The 16793-nt window shown below is 42.0% G+C and overlaps 1 protein-coding gene and 1 pseudogene across 6 annotated transcripts in view; one reads left to right on the forward strand and one right to left on the reverse strand.

The window, feature by feature from the left end:
* The window catches only part of TLN2 (talin 2), a 401618-nt gene that overhangs the window by 203679 nt on the left and 181146 nt on the right, over positions 1 to 16793 (reverse strand). The window lies entirely within an intron of this gene.
* On the forward strand, positions 5804 to 9161 carry LOC118709504 (annotated as a pseudogene).

The following is a 16793-nucleotide window of genomic DNA, read 5'->3' on the forward strand; positions in this document are numbered from 1 at the left end:
AGAAAAATTCTTCAATGTAATTCACCACACTAACAAATTAAAAAAGAATAACTATAACATTTTATTAAATGAAAGACATTTTTCATTTAATAAAAAATACACACATTTTTTGCATTAAGTATTATTTTGTATTAGTTCCAGGTGTATAGCACAGTGGCTAGACAATCACATATGTTAGAAAGTATTCCCTGATATTGCTAGTACTCACCTGACACCATGCATAGTTATTACAATACTAGAGGCCTGGTGCACGAAATTTGTGCACGTGTGTGGTCCCTAGGCCCGGCCAGCAATCGAAGCACAAGTGTCTGGCATGGAAGGGCTGGTCCCAGCTGACCTCTGGGCCCTGGGTAGCACCTGGGCTTCCAGGGCCCTGAGTGCCCCCTCTCCCTGACTCATGGTGCTCAAGTCCTGTCATGAAGATGTAGTGAGCACGGCCAAACACTGCATGCTGGGGTGCAGCATGGGCCTTCTAGGCTGCCCAGAAGCCGGATGGGCATTGTGCTCTTTCCTGGCTGGCCTCGCAGACCGGCTTCTGCGCAAACCCCGGGAAGCCCAACCACCCCTGTGCCTATGGCTCGGCTCACTCAGAAGACCTGACGTCCAGGGGAGGGTAACAGGGGGAGTGAAACCCAACTCGGTGAATACCCCGCATTCTCAGCACAACTCCGTCCCATCACCCCACTCCCAGGTAGCCAGCGAGAGGTCTCAGTGTGTCACTTAAGCCTGCCATGTTCTGTGCTTCCCCCTGGTGGTCAGCACATATCATAGCAAGTGGTCAAACTCCTGGTCGAATGACCGCCCAAGAGGACAATTTTCCTATTAGGCTTTTTATTATACAGGATTATTGACTATATATTCCCTATGCTGTACTTTACATCCCTGTGACTATTCTGTAACTATCAATCTGTACTTCTCAATGCCTTCACCTAAATTTTATTGTCTTTAAATTCTGGCTTTCTCACTTCATAAATAATTTATCGTTTGCTGTGTTTTGATTTCCTAAAATTTGTGCATATACAGTAGACAGTCTCATTGTCAACTTCTTCTTAACCAACTTGACAAATTAAAAGCAACTCTTCAATCGGTGGGCTACAGCCACATTGCACAGTATGCCTACTAGTGTTTGCTCTTAAACCTCTTCAAGTTATATTGATAATGTATTTATATACATTTATATACCTAAATGTGACATAGAGCAACAAAATACGAGCACAAAAAAAAAATACTGTTTGAATAAAAATTATGTAGAATTTTTAAATTTCAGTGAATTATTAAAAAAGTAAATTGCTATCAAGTGAGGTAAGGTTCAAACAATTGTCAATCAATTGGGAGATTTATTTTTTTATATAAAAAGGGTTTATACTTAATACTTCTCAAATATCTTTTAAAGTCACACTCTAGTTTAACGAACCCCAAAAAGGAAATTATAGACTCCAAAGCAGGGAAGTGACTCATGATGGAAAGATGTTGCAGAACCCTAATTTCACTCATCATCAGAGAAGTTTGTTAAGGACACCGTAGGTATTTTAAATCAATTTAAACATATGTGTTACAGGTTAAGACATTTTATGATCCTCAGCTTTAATTGACTTTTGTTGACAAACTAATTAAACTAATTTTGACAAAATGATTTTAAGTCTGTCAAATCGGGTGGCTTCCTCTGCATTGGTTTTATAATGGAGGAGTAAAATTTTTTTTTGAACAGAATGATGATAGGGTGCTTGGGTGCAGAGAAGAAAAGGGGAAAATGTGAGAAAACTAGAGGGAAAAAAAACTATTGAGATTTCTAAGCAGCAAAATTCAAAGTCTGTGCAAAAATTTTTAGACCATTTAGGTGCTGTGATAGCTAATTATAAGGTCAGTACAATAATGCAAATGTCTCAATTCAAAAAAAACAACACAAAAGAGCTAACAAAAAATTTAGCAAATGGCCATTTAATCTAGTTGATAAACATCATGCTATATAGCAGCAAAGCTTATATACTGTGTATATAGGTCAGTTTCATAAAATATTTTTATTAAGGCTTAAGTGACAGAAAATTTCACAATATACAAATAAATTTTTATGTTCTGTATATACCTTTGAAACAGCCATGACAATCAAGATAATAAACATACCCATTACTCTCAAAAGTTTTCCTGTTCCCCTTGGTAAACCCTTCTTCTCAACTCTCGCATTCCATTGTCCTCATACAACCAATGGTCTCTTTTCTGTCACTAGAGTTCGCATGTAAAGTTTCATGTGGAAAAAATCATGTAACATGTACTTCTTTTTCCGTCTTTGTTCACTCAGAATAATTATTTTGAGAGTTGCCCATTTTGCTGGGTATATCAATAGTCCATTTCTTTATATTACTGAGTCATATTCCCTTGAATGGATATAACACAATTTATTGATCCAATGTGGGGCTATTATAAAGAGAGCTTATAGTAACAGGTGCATGTGTCCACTGTCCTGCCTTTGACATTCATGTACAAGTCTTCATAAGAACAAAACTTACATTTCTTGGGTAAATACTGAAGAATAGAATGTCTGGGACATACGATAGGTGTTATGTTTATTCAAAGAGTGATGCTGGGCAATTGTTTATCTGCAAAAATTAAGTTAGATCATATGTCATACTATAAACCATAATAAAATGTATATGAATTATAAGTTAGATTTTAAAAATAAAAGCATGAAAAGCTGAAGAAACCACCAAAAAGGTTGTGCCATTTCACATCCTACCAACGTGTGTGAGCCTAATTTGTTCCCTGTAGGCTGTTGGTAAGTTTTACAGGACACAGGACCCACTGGCTATGCACACACATACTATACACAGCTTTTGTAGTTTTGACACAGGACCCACTGGCTATGACAACACAGCTTTGCCTAATTTGAAGGAAACAGAGCATAAGCTGCACATTCTCAGTAATTATGAAGGTGGATTTTTAATCTGTCCTTTCCCTGTTGCACAGATCATAATATTTAAAAAAAAAGCAGCAAAATACATTGATAAGTGCAACAGCATACATTCATTAAGTGTTTTCTATGGGCTTGATTCTACATAAACCATGTTATAAATACCCTATAAAAACCCTATGAAGGTAAACATTAAAATAAAACCATTAAACCCATTTGATAGGTGAATAAACTGAGGGAAAGAGAGAAAAAATTACTAATGGTCACAGAGCTAATGAGTGGCAGACCCAGGATTTCAACAAGGAAGTCTGAGCCCTAAGCTTTAGCTTTTAACTGTTACCACCTACACTTTCCTGAGTTCTGGTTACGTCGCTTACAAAGCTATGAACGACCCCTAACATTTCTTCCCAGTTCTACCTTAGACAAGTGATGTCATATCTTTAGAAAAGATATTACATAATAACCCTGGAATATCATTTTGCACTAATGTGTTAGAACAAATGCTGAATCCGTACAATACAGGCAATCTCTCTTTCCATGGTTTCGGTTACCTGAAGTCAACTAAGACCTGAAAAAATTATATGGAAAATGTCAGAAATAAATAATTTGTAAGTTTTAAATTTCACTGTTCTGAGTAGTGGGATGAAATTTCACACCTTCTGGCTCCATCCTGTCTAAGACATCCCTTTGTCCAGTGCATCCATATTGTATATGCTATTGTATATGCTATCTGCCCATTAGTCACTCAGTAGCCATCATGGTATCAGATAGGTTATGATCCACTTCATGGATCTTTTATTACAGAATTATATGGTTACAAGAGGCCCAGTGCACAGCATTCATGCACAGGGGGGAAAGGAGGGGTCCCTCAGCCCAGGCTGCATACTCTCACAGTGATGTCTGTCTGCTGCTGGCTTAGACCTGCTCCTGGCAGGCAGACATCCCCCAAGAGGTCCTTAGCGCTGCTGCAAAGGCAGGAAAGGCTCCTGCCACTTCGCTGTGAGCTCAGCTTCTGGCTGAGCAGTGCTCCCCCTGTGGGAGCACAATGACCACCAGGGGGCAGCTTCTGCATTGAGCGTCTGGCCCCTGGTGGTCAGTGTCTATCAGTAAGAACCAGGCGTTCCACCATTTGGTCAATTTGTATATTAGGGTTTTATTATATAAGCTAATTCTTATATTATTACTGTTCATTTCTTACTGTGTCTTATTTATAAATAAACTTTATCATGCATGCATGTGTGTGTGAAAAAACATCCTATCTAATAAAAGAGTGATATACAAACTGACCATCACTCCAACACACAAGATGGCTTTCCTCATGTGATCAAAGATGACTGCCCCCATGTGGATACAAGATGGCCACCACAAGATGGCCAGCAGGGGAGGGCAGTTGGGAGGGCAGTTATGGGTGATCAGGCCAGCAGGGGAGGGCAGTTGGAAGAGACCAGGCCAACAGAGGAGGGAAGTTGGAGTGGATCCAGGCCTACAGGGGAGAGCAGATGGCAGGGACCAGGCCTGCAAGGGAGGGCAGTTAAGGGCAAACAGGCTGGCAGGGGAGCAGTTATGCATAAATCAGGATGGCAGGGGAGTGGTTAGGGGTGATCAGGCTGGCAGGCAGAAGTGGTTAGGGGCAATCAGGAAGGCAGCCAGGGGAGCAGTTGGTAGCCAGCAGTCCTGGATTGTGAGAGGTATGTCCGACTGTCCTGGATCGGGCCTAAATGGGCAGTTGAACATCTCTCGAGGGGTGACAGATTGGAGAGGGTGCCAGCTGGGCTGAGGGACACCGCCCCCCCCCCCTGCCCCCATGCACGAAATCCATGCAACAGGCCTCTAGTAGTATATATAGGGTTTAATACTATCTGTGGTTTTAGGCATCCACTCAGGGTCTTGAAATTTATTCCCAATGAATTAGTGGGGATGATTATGCCAACATTTCTACATAATACAAAATCATCACAGAAATGACAGAATGGATATTGATTAAACCAACCCTATTGATGTCACCTATTAAGTAAAAAAGTCAGGGGTTTTTTTGTATGTGTGTTTTTAAAAATATATTTTTATTGATTTCAGAGAGGAAGGGAGAGGGAGAGAGAGATGGAAACATCAATGATGAGAGAGAACCACTGATAGGCTGCTTCCTGCACGTCCCCCACCAGGGATCGAACCCACAACCCAGGCATGTGCTCCTGACCAGAATCAAACCTGGGACCCTTCAGTCTGCAGGCCAGTGCCCTATCCACTAAGCAAAACCAGTCAGGGTGGGTGTGTTTTTTTTTTAAATAAATTTTTTATTGATGTCAGAGATGAAGGGAGAGGTTAAGAGAGAGAGAAACATCGATGATGAGAGAGAATCACTGATCAGCTGCCTTCTGCGTGCCCCCTACTGGGGACCAAGCCTGCAACCCAGGCATGTGCCCTGACCAGGAATCGAACCGTGACCTCCTGGTTCCTAAGTGGATGCTTAGCCACTGAGCCACCACAGCTGGGCCAAAAGTCAGTTTTAAACTGTGGAAAGGCATTTCAAGGAACATGGCTTATTTAACAAAGTGTTTTCCTGGTGGAAGGGGATGGGGGAAGGCTGTTTCAAAAGCGGGCAGACTCATTATCCACTGTATCCCATGCCGCTGTCATGTCACAAAACCCAATCCAGTTACTGAAAGGCATTACCATAGAGACACCTGGCTGGTAGATAACCAGGTCAGCAAAGGGGTTGTGTTTTAAGAACTTTTTGGTATTCACTGTCATCCTCCTCAAAGGTAAAACACAGGGTAGCAGTACAGTCATGTCTTTGTCTAAAAAGAGCCTAAGAATCCACTAGGGACAGAGGGCAGCGCTTGCATTGAGAGAGCATGGAAAATAACACTTCCTAGCAGGCAGCAGACTGTGACATCGACCATGTTCTACAGAATATTGACTCATAATCAAAAAAAGAAGAAGAAGGTTGGAGAAAATAATCAGCATCTCGCAGCACTCTGACAAGAGAAAGAAAACTGCTGTACGGGCAAGATTATGTCCCAGCAGAGAGGTCTTAGCTTGTTTAATGACAAACCAACAGGTTATAATACCTACTGGGTGCTCAGCACTGGGCTAGACAGGAGGAGGACAGGTAGACAAGAGGGGGTGGGGGTTTCATAGAAACAAGAAAGAGAAAACAAGATCTCTACCCCAATTGGGAGTTTATCACCAAGTTGGGGAAAAGGCCGGAACTGATCATGACACACTCAGTGCCAGATCAACAGTCATTCACCACCAACACCTTTGCTGACACTAAGTACAGCCACTGTGCCAAGTCCTAATGACACACTGCCTCCTGTACAACCCTCCCCGAGTCATGTGAGGCAGGCTTTGCTCATCTTCTTTTTACAGACTATCATACTGACTGGGGAAAGCTCAGGGACTTGCTCCTGATTCTGTATCTACCGTGTTTCCCCAAAAATAAGACCGAGCGCATGAAAAGATAAGACATCTCCTGAAAATAAAACCTAGCGCAACTCTGAGAGAAAAAATTAATATAAGACACTGTCTTATTTTGGGGGAAACAGGGTAGTAAGTGGTAGAGTTGGGGATCCTAAGCTGCTTTTTAGCTAGTAGGTAGTAAAACTCCCCAGAGCCTTCAGAAATGCAATCACCCCTCTGGTTAGGGAGGGCCTGGAAGGCTTCCCGCAGGAAGAGGAGAAATGAGTGTCCAGAGAAACCGAAGGGAAAGAGGCTGAGAGCATTAGGAGAAAAAGAAAGGCCGTCTGACAAAGGCTGGACAACTACCTAGTGGAATGTGGTCAAATAAAGTCACAAATGCTCACCAGTCACTTCATATGCCAGGCTCTGGTGACACAGGCATGGTCCCTTGCCCTGCAGGGACTTGCTATGTACAGAGGGAGACAAACATCCCCAGTGTCTGGGGAGAATGAGAATGGATCTCCAGACACAACTATTCCTGAGGCTCTGGCACAACCGGTGACCCCAGCTTTCACATCTGAACCTAGAACTTATGGCTGCCGTAAGTCGATAGTATAAAGTCAGTTTTCAATTCCTGCACCTCATCAGCTTTGAGCTTTCAGGTTTTTTTTCTCAAATATGATTGCATTATCTCAAATTAGGAGAAGAAAAAAAGGCTTTAAAATATTGAATATTATCCTATTTTTAATTGGAATATAGAATATAAATGTGACCATAATATGTAACTGCATCCCTCCCTTTTCTAGTCATTATGTGGGAAAAAGATAAGGCAATTACCAGCAAGGCCACTGGGGGTGGGGGAGTGGTGGCATGGTGGCCCCAAAAAGTGAAAAACTAAGTAAGGGACCCAATGGTGTTAAACTGGAATTTCAAATGCTGGTGGGAATTCATGAATTTCAAAATAGATAGATAAATGGACAGACACCCACAGAGACATAAATGTATGTGTTTAATAGCAGTAGTACTGTGTGTGTATAGAGACAGTTAATCTATTTGTAGAGTTTGTATTTGAAGATTCACTGACTCACTCAAATTTAATCACAAGCCCTAACCAGTTTGGAGCATCGGACTGCAGACTGAAAGGTCCCAGGTTCTATTCCAGTCAAGGGCATATACCTTCGTTGCAGGCACATCCCCAATATGAGGCATGCAGGAGGCAGTTGATCAATTTTTCTCTCTCATCGATGTTTCTAACTCTCTATCCTTCTCCCTTCCTCTCTGTAAAAAAAATCAATAAAAATATATTTTTTAAAATAATAAAATAACATAATTATTTTTTTAAAAGAAAAGAAAATAAATTTAATCAGAAAATTAAAACTCATAGAATGGCCACTGAGGTGCTCATGCCGCTGGGTGGAGAGGCCAAGCCTGCACTCTGCTCCTCCCTCCTAGCCTGCCGCTGTTGGTAGGACGTGTCTGCGGCAGTCTCTGAGACCAGTCATCGTTCACTAGAACAGGATGCCCCCAAAACAGGCGGGGAAGATATTAAGCCACCCCCAGTAGTTGAAAGATTTGGAACCTCCTTGGAAAGTAGTATTGCTGGATTGCCAAATGCTGGGAAATCTACCTCCTTCAACGTATGCACTAACCGATATTCAGGCTTCAACAGAAAACGTCCTCTTTGGCACTGCTGACCCTAATGAGAGCAGAGAGCCTGTGCCAGGTGAAAGGCTTGATTTCCTTTGCCAGGACCACAGACCAGCCTTTCTAAATGCAGGGGGTAGTGCTGGTCTCAATGGACAAGGCCTGGGAAATGCCTTCTTATCTCATATTAGTTAGTGCCTGCGATGGAGTCTGTCATCTAACACGAGCTTTCGAAGATGCCAATATCACCCACATTGAAGGAAGAGTAGAAATAATACACAAAGAGCTCCAGCTTAAGGATGAGGAAATGATGGGACCCATTATAGATAAACTAGGAAAAGTGGCTGTGAGAAGAGGAGGTAGAAAAACTAAAACCCGAATATGACATATGTGTAACATCAAATCCTCGGTTAGAGGTCAAAAGAAACCTGTTCATTTCCATCATGATTTGAATGACAAAGAGACTGAGTGTTGAAAAAACTTACTTTTGACTTCAATGGTCTACTTGGTCAATCTTTCTGAATAAAGACTACATTAGAAAGAAAAACAATGGCTGATAAAAATTAAAGAGTGAGTGGACAGGTCTGGCCCAAGGGCCTTAGTCAAGGGCCTGGGAAGTCAAGTAGCAAGAATTGAGCGCTGGGAAGTCAAGGGCCTGGGAAGTCAAGTGGCAAGAATTGAGCGCTGAGGAGAGGCAGAAGCATCTGGAAGCCCACATGACACAGAGCATTAGGGCTGAGTGTGTAGCGCTCGGCTGGAAGACTTTCTCACGGCAGCCCCCTCTAAGGGCGTGCATGGACCCAGGAGAGGGACGAAGGCTCCTCAAGCTGCAGGAAAGAGTCACACAGATTTTCAGAAAGGATTCATTATAGCTGAAGTAATGAAATACGAAGATTTTAAAGAGGAGAATTCTGAAAATGCAGTCAAGGCCGCTGAAAAGTACAGACAACAAGGCAGAAATTATATTGTTGGAGATGGAGATATTATGTTCTTCAAATTTAATACACCTCAGCAATGGAAGAAGAAATATATTCTAAGTATTATTCAGATAAACGTAAAATTTCCAAAAGGCATATCATTTTTTTTTCCTTTAAATTTCTGAAATCTGAAGGGACACATAAAGTTGGGGGTGGGATCTTCTATAAACAGAATTATTTTTGTTTTAAAATTAAAATACTGCCAGTGAAGCTCAACAGTTGAGTGTCGATCTATGAACCAGGAGGTCATGATTTAATTCCTAGTCAGGGTATATGCCCAGGTTGTGGGCTCCATTCTCAGTAGGGGGCAGCCTATCAATGATTCTCTCTCACTGATGTTTCTATCTCTCTTTTCTCCTCTGAAATAAATAAAAATATATTTAAAAATAAGAGTGACTTCAGAAGTGAAGTAACTTAAAAAAAAAAAAAAAACCTAAAATACTGTGTACCTCCAATGAAATGCCAGCTCTCTGAAGGCAAAGTGAACAGCTTTGCCTTTCATGTGATTCAGACCCTACTCCAAACTGTAGAAGTTTTTAAGGAACCATATTAATCTAAGGATACTTCATTGATCTTCATCATGTATGCCAACCAACCCTGACACTTTTCAGAGAAAGTAGAAGGGAAAGAAGGGAGGAAGGATGGTGAAAGAAAAAGAGAGAAAGAGAAAGAAAGAGACATCAATATGAGAGAGTCACAACTTTGGTTCCCCACACACACACACATACACACACATGAGCCCTGAACAGGACAGGGAGTGAACCTGCAACCCAAGGACATGCCCTTGAACTAGAATCAAACCCAAGACCCTTTGGAGCCAGGGCCAGCATTCTAACCACTGAGCACTCCAGCCGGGGCAAGCCTGACACATTTGACAGGGAGGACAATGTGGTTTGATCCTTTTTGAATCTAAAGATAATGCATGTTTTATAGCGTTCCAGATGTCGATGTCTATACTCAGTAAAACATCTGTAAAAACAAACTCATAGCCCTTCCCTGATTACTTTTCCTGGTTATTTGTGGACACAGGCAAAGTGGTAAAAACTCTGATTTGCCCAATATACACATTCCCAGCTGAGGTCCAAGACAGCAGTGTTCTGCCTTTTTGTCTCAGCTCTCAGGCCGTAAACAACTATACTTTTCGCAGTTTATTCATTGTCATGGCTTTCGAATTTTTGTGTTTTTGTTGGTGATTCAGCTCTTTAAAATGTCCCCAAGCATTATCTATCTCCTAAGTGCAAGGAGGCTGTGATATGCCTTATGGAAGAAATATGTTAGCTAAGCTTCATTCAGGTTGCAGTCACAGTTCTGCTGGCCATTGAGTTTAATGTCAGTGAATCAACCGTATATATTCAATAGAGTGTCTCTAAGCAGAAATGCACATACCATGAAAGTATTTTGAAGAGGATACATAACACAGCAATGAGTATGATGAGGAAGGAAGCACAGGAGCAGCATTCCTCTCTACTAACTTTTCATCCAGCAAACAGCAAAGCTCACCCAGCGCAAGCCCACACACTGCCAGGCACTGCGCTGCCTCTGCCCGCCACCCCCCCCCCCACCCCCCCCACCCCTCCCACCCCCCGCACCACAGTTCCTACAAGAGTTCTCCCCACCGAAGGGTCTCTAATTCCTTACCTTGTTCCTCTTCTGGCTTCTGCCTAGCATGAACACAGTAACGCCTGTCTTCCCTGCTGATAAAACGGCATCCCCTTTCCAGTCCTTGCCTGTCTGCACAGCACCGGACAACACTTGCACTACAGGGGACTCCCTCCATCGGTCTGACCCACTCCTTCTCAGTTTCCTCTGCCGGCTCTCTTCCTCGCTTAAGCTTCATGGTTCTTGGGATCTCTCCTAGTCCCTCTCCTCCTTCTTTGCATCCTTGGCTGGTGGATTTCATCTGCTCTCACCAGGTCTGCACAGAGAGGCCAGGCCTACCCCCTGTGCTCCTTATCCAAGTCCTCGGTGTCTCTCCCCAAGATCTTTCACAAGCATATCACTTTCATCTCATTCAAAAATGAGCTCATCCCTTCACCGCTGCCACCGCTGCTCCCAAACCTGCTTCCCTTCCTGAGTTGCTCATCTCAGTAGCACCAACATCCACCCAATGGCTAACCAGAAATGGGAGAATTATCCATGACATGAGTCTCTCTTGCATACCCACATCCAACCCCTCAAGTCTGACAACTTTAACTCCTGAGTGACTCTCAAATCTGTCTTCTTCTCCTATTCAAGGACACCATCATCTTCTGCCCAAATTATTGCAACAGCTTCCTTGCTGCCTCCCATCTCCATCTTTTCTTAAACAAACACAACACATCTCAGCCAGCGGTCTTCCTCAAGTTCATGTCTGATTAGATCCCACTTAGCTTAAACCCTTTAATGGACTCCTACAATTCTTGGAGGGGGAAAAGCCTAAACCCTTTACTAGATATCATAAAATCTACTTATCATAAAATCTACTCTAACTCTATCTTAAACTTTCTGCATCAACATTATTACAATATTTCCCATTTCTCTCTTGCTATGAGAGAAATGTTCCCAATATCCAGCAGAATGCCTGGCACTTTATGGATGTTCAATAAATGACTGCTGAGTGAATAAATGAGTCAATTAGATGTAAGGGAGGGTAGGCCAACTTAATATTTAATGCAAACTCAAATCTTCAAATGTATAAAAGTATATTAATCACATGACTCAAATCCTTGGCAAAGGGTTAAACATATCAGATAGTTTGCACAAATTATAAGCAGCTCAAGGTCAAGGTCTTTGAGGTAAGACATTAGAGAGAAAGAGGGCAACATACTTGCTTGGAGTCAAGCAGGGAATGATTCTCACTGTCACCGGCCACATGGCTTGATTCCACTACAGTGAATATGTGTGAGGCCCACTGCCCATGCTGTATTGACAGTAAACTCAAAGAGTGGAATAGTAGGCCTACCCAGCGACCCACACAAAAGAACGAGGGAGTCAGGTCTGCCACACATAGGAAACAAAAAACCCTAACGAAGAAAAAACTGAACAGGGAACATATATAGAAACTCACTTGGTACATGATGCTCTGAAAGGATCTTTTTGAATCTTTTGTTCGTTATTTGTTACATTTCCCCCAAAACTCCACTAAGTTACAGCCATTCGGGAGGTTTGCTAAAAAAATATAGACCAAGCCCTGGCCTGTGTTGCTCAGTGATTAGAGCATCAGCCCTCGGACCAAAGGGTCTCGGGTTCAATTCCCAGTCAAGGGCACAAGGGCACCTACCTCTTTGCAGGCTCCATTCCTGGCCTGGGTCAGGACAGCATGGGGGAGGCAACCAATCGATGTGTTTCTCTCATATCAGTGTTTCTCTTTCCATCTCCCCCCTCCCCTCTCTCTCTCTAAAACTCAATGGGAAAATATTATCAGGTAAAGACTAATATATGCCAATGTGCTCCCAATTCTGTCACCCACTTTACTTTAGGTACCATTGGGAAATCAAAGGAGAGATGGAGTCAAGAAAAAAAAGCAAAGGCAATGGAATGAAGGCCATGTTAGCTTAAAACCATCGCTGAAATGGAATCAGTAATCTAATTAGAAAGGGGGGGTGGTGGTGCATCAGCCTTTCAAGCCTCAGAAGGAGGTCTCGATGTCTGCATGACAAATAAAAAGCTATCACGACTTCTGTGACCCCATGATGGCTCCATTGCCCATTAAGCTTTGAGAGAGGTCTTTTCCCTGGAGGAAAGAGAAAGTCTAAGAGGGATCTAGGAGTGCTGGGGGTGGGTGAGGGGGGTGGAGAAAGCCCACAGCACAAAAAGAAAGCAGCTTCCAAGGGCCCAGGGCTGCAGGGGAGAAGATCACTGCTGTGAACAGACACAGCAGCCTCCTCACATGGCACACTCAGCAGGACAGGAGAAGAGGGCACAGCTCGCTCCAGGCTCTGATGGTGGTGCCACCACTGCCAGCCAGCCTCAGCCCACCATGGGGCAGGCTGTATGCCAGGCCTGTGCTGGGCACTGCCTTACAACACGATGAGGAGGGTACTTCCAACTCCCTTCAACATGAAAGACAGAAGTATAGAAAAAGAAATTTTGCAAAAATGTATAAGTCTAGAAAATGATGCAATTAGAACTTGAACCCAGCTCTGCCTTATTCAAAATCAATGACCTTCTGTTTGAAGTACCACTTCCAGTTACTCACTTGTGAGAGATTGTTCCTTCCCAGACTGAATAAGTGAGTGCCTCCTTTCCAAGAATCTGACGGTGAGAAAGTTAGCGTTCATAAATGGCGAACGAAAGCTTTATCACTGACGTTACACCTGGATCAACACAATAAATGCTTAAGCAGTAGGAAGGTGGGGACAATATTTGGACTCACCACTCTTTGCGGAGAAAATGAAGTGTGTTCTCCAGGCCTGGACTCCACAACCACTGAAGTTTTTACTATTAGACCATTGGTATTCCTTTCCGTCACGTTACCATCACTAACACTATCAACTAATTCTCGTTAACCAGTAACATTGGCTTTACACCAGTTATTATTATCCCTGTACAAGTCTATGAAAATGTACCACCTGTCTCCAGGAAAGGCAAATTCTGATGATCTTTCTGTCCCTCACAGCGAGATGGTAGCAGCGGCCACGTGTGAAGTGGCATTTGCTGAAATTGGAAACCGAGGCAAACCCGGTGGGCTGGCTCCCCTGTAGCACGGAGAGGCTAGAGAGCTAAGCCTTACATACTGTCCAGACCCATTTGCCACTATAGTGCCCAACATGCCTTAGGACCTCCCAATGAGACAGGCTCCCAGGCAACTTTGATTTAGAACTGAGCCATTGGGGAGAGGGGCAGAGGGCCTGGCCACCCAGAGAAGCAGTTTTTGCTTTGCAGGAGGTGAGCTGAGGGAGCTGGCGCCTCAACCCCCTAGTTCCTACTTCAATAGCTTCCCACGGCAGCAGGATTCCATAGGAGAAAATGATTCTGGGGGCGGGGTGTCCTGGAGGCTCAGCCTGGAGTCTATCCCTCGAAACCTTCTAAGGGTTCCGGAAACACTCACCCCCCGAATTAAATCTACTTCTTCTTTAACTCCCTAGAGTGGATTTTGTGTCTCATACAGGAAATGTGAGCAATAACAAGAAGCTCATCACTTTTCCTAGTTTATTAAATTCATAAAATATTCGGTATAAAATACTTAAGCCACAAAGGACAAAGAAACAAACTCAATTTATTTTAATGATATTTTGGTCTAATATCATTTGGGCTAGGGTAATTCATATGAACTATAGTATACACAATTTTATAAACCTAAACCCTACGCTGTAATTTACCTCATTCATAAACATGAGAGAACTTGACCTACTTTCTAATGTATTCCGCTCCTTGTTGTCTGTGTGCATCTGCAGTGACATTTTAAAAGTTGCTCTAATAATTTCCATTATATGAAAATGCATTTTTCATTGATATCATCTTTGATTTTTCTCCCACAAACAAAATACTGTTTTCTCAACAGTTAGCCTGCAAATGTCATAGGAAGCAAGGTGGACCAGGCAGCTGATAGAAAAGGTTCAACGTCCAAATGGGGTCACTATTGGGTTTCTTCATGGGGGATGAGGGTGGGAGAAGGAGGCTGCAAAGAATGAGACACTGTTTCCTAAGTCTACACCATGTTCGAGGGTGGGTCTGGCTCTCTCTTTGTTTATAACCTATAGGAAATTATAGAGGATGGCTTTTAAAATAAGAATGATCAAATAATATAACGCTTCTATGCGATCCAATAATTCTCTAGCCGCAGGCCAGAAAGAAAAAAAGAAAAGAAAGAAATCCACTGTGTTCAGACACCTTTCAACTACACCCACACTGTGACCATCAGCAGCCTCCTGAGCCTGGGCCCATTCCCGCTGATCATCCTTAATCCACTGGGATGATCCCTCTGAGCGAGACTTTCCTGTGTTGAACTTCCTATGTCTCCCAAAAGCCCAGAGCAGAGCTTGGCAAATGATGGTCCACGGACTAAGATTGGCTTTTACAGTTTTAAATGGGTGAAGAAAAAAAATAATTGAAAAAATAATTATATTTCATGATAAATGAATATCTAGAAACTCACATTTGTGTCCATAAATCTAGTTTACTGGAACACAGGCACACTCGCTTATTTATAAACTATCTGTGGCTGCCTTTTGCACTCCAACAGCAGAGCTGAGTAGTTGCAACACAGACAGGAACCTAAAAATATTTACAACGAGGTCCTTTCCCGGAAAACGCTGCTCACTCCTGGGCTGGGATGTGAAAGCCACAGCCCTGGGCCTGGCAATGCAGGTCACGGAAGCCTGGATCTGACCCACCTTCCTAAGCCCTATTTTCTTCCACCTGAAGACATACATCTACTCCACGGAAACGCTCATCTCCATCCCTCCTCCACATGCTCCCTCTCCGTTTCCTGCTCCAAAGCTCTATTCAGTCTCAGCGGTATGCAGACATCCTCGCTCTTCATGAAGGGACTCACATTATACATACACTTAACTTCTATGAGGTTAAAAAGAAAAATGGTGCTAAGAGTGCCCAATGCTATTCTCCACAGCACTATTTCTAATAGTAAAAAGATGAAAAAAACAAAACAAAACAAAAAAAAAACACCCAAATGTCCGGCAACATACATTTGCTTATACATTATAAAAGGATACAAGGATAGTATACAGGGATATATATTTTTAATTGTTGCATAATGGGGAGGGAGAAAACAGAATGGAGAGGGGACTGGGGTAAAAGCAAATAGATTTGAGTAAGCCTTATGTTATAGATGAGGCTTTGCAACCTTGACAATATTGTGTAAAATTATTTAAAGATAACTTTAAAGTGGGAATCTCTAAAAACAGAAAATAAAATGAAATCAATGAACCTAACTGTATATCCAGTTGGAGACACAATCACAGAGAAAAACTATTCCAAATGTCTTTAAAACACAGATTGTTGTGTAAATATATAAGATAAAGCAGATACAAAACTATGTTATTACTGAACTGTTCTAGGTGGAAGCTAGTAAAAGTCCTGTACTATTGTAATACTGAATTTCACCTGGAAGTATTAGTATGAACTAACAATCCGTTTTATCTCTGACCTGTACATACAAACATAGACATACATACATATATATTTCCTAGTTTGATCCACTAAGATGTAGAAACAATGATAAATCCAGTAGTTATAAACATTCTTAATTTCTATATTGTGCCTCTAAACACTCAAAGAAACCAGGGCTTCTTAAAGAAATGATTAGTCTAAGTCTGAAATAAGAAATGGATAAGACAATTCTATAACATTTTGTTGTGCCCCAAAGTACAGAAAAATGCAAAAACACAAGTCATGTCAAAAAGACTAGGAATTAGCTTCTACTGGTCAAATATGTGACAATTCCAGTATCAATAAGAAATGCATCAATTATATTTACACTGAAAAGAAGAAGGAAGAGGAAAAAAGCCAAATAAATAAATAAAACCTCAGTGATCACTTTTAGAGGATGCTGGTAGGGAACTCATTGTTTTAAAAATAAAGGGAAAGTATCAAGCATTTATCCTGACTTTCCAACATGAACTTTAGGGTAAACAAATAGTTGAGGTTAAATTTATTTTTACATAAGTATTCTTGTATATAAACAAGGATATGATAGAATTGTAATATCATGTTTTTATAATAACTAATAAATTAAAGGATCGAGGCAATAATCATCAGTGACCAGTATGTATTTTCTAGTGAAAATACGCCATCTGCCTGTGATGTACGTAGCCTTGGAGGAAAAACAAACAAACCCAGACCTGAATCTGACTACTGGAGATATGAGTAATAAATCACAGAAAACACAAAGAACAGAGAAACATGTAAAATGGTATCATCAAAGAAGC

Source organism: Pipistrellus kuhlii, unplaced genomic scaffold (genome assembly GCF_014108245.1).
Source record: "Pipistrellus kuhlii isolate mPipKuh1 unplaced genomic scaffold, mPipKuh1.p scaffold_m20_p_1, whole genome shotgun sequence".
NCBI lineage: Eukaryota > Metazoa > Chordata > Mammalia > Chiroptera > Vespertilionidae > Pipistrellus > Pipistrellus kuhlii.